Below are 4,989 nucleotides of genomic sequence, written 5' to 3'. Positions count from 1 at the left end.
TAAATAGTTTGAGCCTGATTCATCATTACATTATGCAGTACATAATTGCTCATATCTCCAGGTTCACATCTCTTATCATCATGAAAAAGTAAATAATACCTTCAAATGAGATCTGAGGTGAAGTTCAGTGTTGGAAAGCATTCAAGTTTTTTTTCAGCCTCATCTAAACATTTCCCTCTCAAGATAATAACTTTCCTACCTGTTCACAGAAGTTTGCAAATATTTAATCAAAATCAAATCTGGAATGCTTATGCTTTTGAAAGTGCTTTCTTTCCAAAAAAAAGAGAAGCTTGGAACCAGATCACTGCTCTGAAACAGGGCGGAAGTCCATGCAGAGCAGTCAGCGCAAGGCAAAACCTTTTGAAGAGAAGATCAAGAAAAACATGCAAATACTGGCACTTTCACAGTCCTTGCTCTTCTCAGGGTCAGATCCACCCATGCAGAGGGACAACAGGTCCCAGTTTGGAAAGTTCTGGGGACAACTGCCTCCCAGTTTGGAAAGCTCTGCTCTCCTTGAGAGGCAAGGGCTTGGTCTGAGCTCTCAGCATCCACCAAGCTCTCTGCAGAGAAGTTCCTGCCAGTTCAAAACCCTGCTCTTCCTGCATCCTTCCCCCCATCTCCCACCTCTCCTGTGCTCTGGGACTCAGAGGATGGGTATTCCTTGAGACAGGCACTGAGCTGGTGCTGCCTTTCGCTGCCTGAGTGCTGCTGGCCTGCCTCCCTCACCGAGGCTGGAAGCAGCCCTGGCAAACCACGCCAGCCCAGCTGGGCGGGTCACAGGCAGTCCCAGTCCATCCTGAGAGTGAGACAGGGCAGGTCCCCACGTCCCAAGCAGGTGTTGGAGGCCAGATGGGAGGACAGGTGACACCAGGACAGCCCTGCTACAGGGACATGGCTGCTAGTCTGCAGGGCAGAGCTGCTCTCACGTAGCACCGTGGGGCCCATGCTGTCCTCACCTGGCAGAAACCTGGGAACAGAGTCGGAACATTCCCACAGCTTCCCTGATAGCCCATGGGGGCTTTCTCAGCCAGTCTCACTGCACAAACCTGTGGAATTTAAAAGAAAACTCTGCCAGCTGGAGTAAGGTACTTAAGAAACCAACTGTGAAGAGGAGAGAAGACAACACTAAGGGTTTATAAGTAAAATGCTTATTTTGATTTAGAGGTAGAAACTCGGAGGCAGGGCAAAGTGGAGAGAGATGAGTGAAGGGTTACAAGATGATGGAAATATGGAACAAATTAAACTTACCTGAGATGCACCCAACAGTTGAATTAAATCCACATGCTCTTTCTGCATGAAAATATCTCCTGAATTATAAACGGTAAGGAGGGTTCACATCTTGATCCCTAAGTAGATCATTTGTGTCTTTTAAATCTAAGTCAGCTGAAGAGTTGAACACTGCGAGCCAAACTCTATTTAATTTATTCAGCAACACATCTGTGTGAAATATAGTCCAATTACAGGCACTAGGTTAGTTTGCCATGGCTGCAGCCATTTGGCTTGTATTTCCAGCAGGCTGTAATTAAATTATTGCAATGCAGAAGCAGACAAGTTTCCCTTATACGTGACTGCAATTAAAGACATGCAATCACAACATTTTTTAAAGTGACTCCAATCAATTGGTTACAGTAAAAAATACCATGTAATAAAGCAGTGACTCCACCATTAAGACTGAAAGAGGGTTTCTATTTCAATAATCTAGTTCCCTTCTAGTGCAAGCTCTGCTTTTGGATAATTTATTTAAAGTTCATTATGTGTCTACAGCATATATCATTTGCCCTCAGCCTGGGCTGCAGAAGTGCCATTATGGCCAATTACTTAGTGTGATAAAATCTGCCACAGTACAAACTGCTCCTTAATTAGATTTAAGTTTTGTCTAAATTCTATTTGTAATTCAGACAGCAAAATAACAAGGCCAACAGCAAAGACACTGTCTTCTTCCTTGGTCCCTGCTGTAACCTGTTGCAACCTTCGGGCAGTTCAGAGCTGACACCCCACACCCACCTGCTTTTCTAGCAATGCTTGTGCCCATTTTGTGTTTCCATATCCAGTGCAGGGCTTGGGGTGTGGTCTGGCCCCTGAGGGAGTTCCTTGACCTGCATCCAGCCACAACACAGAGCACATGGATAGTGAAAGCTCCAAAAGCCCATGAGGGCAAGTGGCACCAGTAGGGACTGCACGGTTGAGTGCCACTGATGTGCTTTTGGGTGATCACAGACATTTGCCCTCTGGCCTCTATGGTTTGCTGCAGCAGCATGCTGGTTGGTGGTGAGCAAGCTGCTGACAGAATGAAATTCTCCCAAAACCACAAGGAAAGTGGTGTGGGGAGCAGCTCCCAGCCGTGCCCTTCAGCTGGCTCCCGAGCTGTGCACTGTGAACAGCGGGATGGGCACAGCCCTGGTGCTCCCAGGTGAGAGAGCACAGCACAGCCTAGGCAGGGTGTAGCTGCTGCTGCCAGCCTGGTTAACCATGAGCCACAGCAGAGACTTCAGTTTTGTTTTGTTTGGGAATGGTGGCATTGTTGCACAACTGTGAAATAGAACCACTGGATTTATCCAAAGTACTCCTGCACCATCCCCAGCCATGACAAGGGGTTTTAAACTGTTTTGCTCTTTAAAAACCATTGCCAGTGTTTGGCATACATATTTTCAAGCTCTAACTTCAGTTTTCAAAGTATTTTAAATATGTTTGAACCAAATGTTCAATACAAATTTGAATCCAAATCCTGCAACCTTTTTCTGTGTGATCTCACAAGTAAGGGTAGAAGCTACAGCAAGAAAATTCAGAGTGAAACAAGGAACAGAAGCAGGGATTCAGTAGGATCCATTTTAACAGATCCAGGCCACAGTAATTTGAGGACAGGCATCATCCTATAAGAAGCTGCATTCCTCTGGGAAAAAAGTTATGCTAGATGTATTTATTTTCTTCCAGCAGAACATTTGCTCCATTTTAGAAGAGGGCACTTCTTCACAGAAAATGTATTTACTGAATGCCATGTTAACACTTATTTGCTATGTGCATCAGTGACTGTCTATTTTCTGCTGTAGAGACTGTATACCAGGCTGTCTTTATGTTCCTCGAATCCTGCTCATGTCCCATATTGTATCTTGCAATTGGCTGCCTTACAAAACTGGGTGAATTTATTTTGATGTTTCAGAAAATTTCTATCTAAGACTAATGTCAAAGCAAAACACCATTTAAACATTTTACAGGGATGGAAATTTACATGGCAGCTAACGACAAGCCTAAAAATAACTTATTTATTGGCAACATCAATCTTGTTGATGAACTAAAATAATGAAATATTCCTCTATCAGTGGTTTCTAAGAAGCAAGAAGAAAAATGCAAAAATATCAACCAACTCCAGTAGCAAAAAGAATGTGAAAACACTTCAACATCCACTCTTTGTTTTGTTGGGGTTTTTTTGTTTTTTTTTTGTTTTGTTTTTTACTTAACCAACAAGGCTGCAAATGCCTTTTATGGAACAGTTACGTTCTAGAAATTACCCTCTATACTTTTGGTCAGTAGTACAATAAAACTAATCTGTCCTTCTTCTCCATTTGACCCCTGGTGAGAGCAGAAAGTGAACATTCTATACCAGGGGACACACACCAAACACTGTGGGCCTGGGAATCCCTCCTATCACAGCTTCATTGTGCCTGTGTTGGCCCTTTCCTGAAATACGCATTTTAAAATAAAATTTGGTGTATCTAGATATGATAAAAGTCTTCTAGGTCAAGATCAATTCTTATTAACAGCATAGTCTTTCCTTATTCATAAAAATCACTTTAATAGGAGCATTGATGAGCAGCTGAAAGGAAAGACCTGATTATAAGTTGTTTTTAATGAGATGTGAGGAATCTTATCTGTCAGTGAACACTAATCATTTCTCTCTTCCTTAACAGCTAAGGAGAAAAAAATGAACACAACAAATGACAACTTAGCCAACTCCATCACCCAGCAAGACACTAAAGGTGATTTTCCCAAATGCACTGTGTGGAAGTTGGTCTGAAGTGTTTGTACCTCCACATTGTGTATAACATGGTCTTCCTGCTCAGCTTCCCAGGAAGGTTCATTGTTGTTTGTGCTTACAGCTTCAAGATGAGACCTTGAAAGATCAGCACCATAATCAGGCTGAACTGGCACTCACAGACCTGCTCTACCTCACTGGCCTTCCCCTCCTGATACACTGCTGTGCTACTGGGGAACACTCAATTTTTGGTGAATTCATGTGCAAGTTCCCCTGCTTCAGCTTCCACTTCAAATTGTACCGCAGCATCCTGTTCCTCACCTGCTCCAGTGCCTTCTGCTACGTGGTGATGGTTCACACAATGAAGTTCTTCCACATCCAGAGGAAGTGGTGGATGGCAGTGGATTGCACAAACATTTGGTTAATGCCACTGGAAGCTGTCAGCCCTGTCAATTTCTTGATCTCTTCAGAAGGGACACGAGACTTTAGGTCCCCATGCCTCAACCTTCCCAGCTCTGCAAACCTGGGCACAATCAGGTGGCTGCTGACCAGCCTGGCCTTCTTCTTGTCCTTACTGACAGTGACTGCGTGCTATGTGCTCATCATTTGCACCTTGGCCACTGGCCCCACACATGGGCTTGCTGAAAACAAAAGGCTCTCGGACTTGCTGTTGTCTTCTTGGTGGTCTTCCATGTGTACTTCCTTCCCTTCCGTGTATTTTCTGTGGCTCTGTTGCCTAAGATTGGAAGAAAAACTTTCCAAACCATATCAGAATTGATAACATGAAGAGCAGTCTTTTAATGAAAGCTTTCATTAAAAGATTTCTGTTTATGTTATCAGTTCTAATATTGTTTGGAAAGTTTTTCTTCCAATCTTAGACAGCTGCTCAGGTTAACTACAGTTGTGTCCAGTCAGCTGTCACATGGAGAATAAATCCACTCTGTCTACTGTGTCTCTTGGCCACCAGCTCCACTCAACACCTGTGGCAACCTATTGCTTTATGTTGTGGTGGGAGACAG

General features: G+C 43.7%; 1 pseudogene; it reads left to right on the top strand.

Annotated features, from left to right (window-relative positions):
• Positions 1–4,041: 4,041 nt before the first annotated feature.
• Positions 4,042–4,756, top strand: LOC103812610 (2-oxoglutarate receptor 1-like; annotated as a pseudogene).
• Positions 4,757–4,989: the final 233 nt, after the last annotated feature.

The sequence above is a fragment of the Serinus canaria genome, chromosome 1 (genome assembly GCF_022539315.1).
Source record: "Serinus canaria isolate serCan28SL12 chromosome 1, serCan2020, whole genome shotgun sequence".
NCBI classification, from domain to species: Eukaryota; Metazoa; Chordata; class Aves; order Passeriformes; family Fringillidae; genus Serinus; species Serinus canaria.
This window is presented reverse-complemented; position numbering and strand designations above follow the sequence as displayed.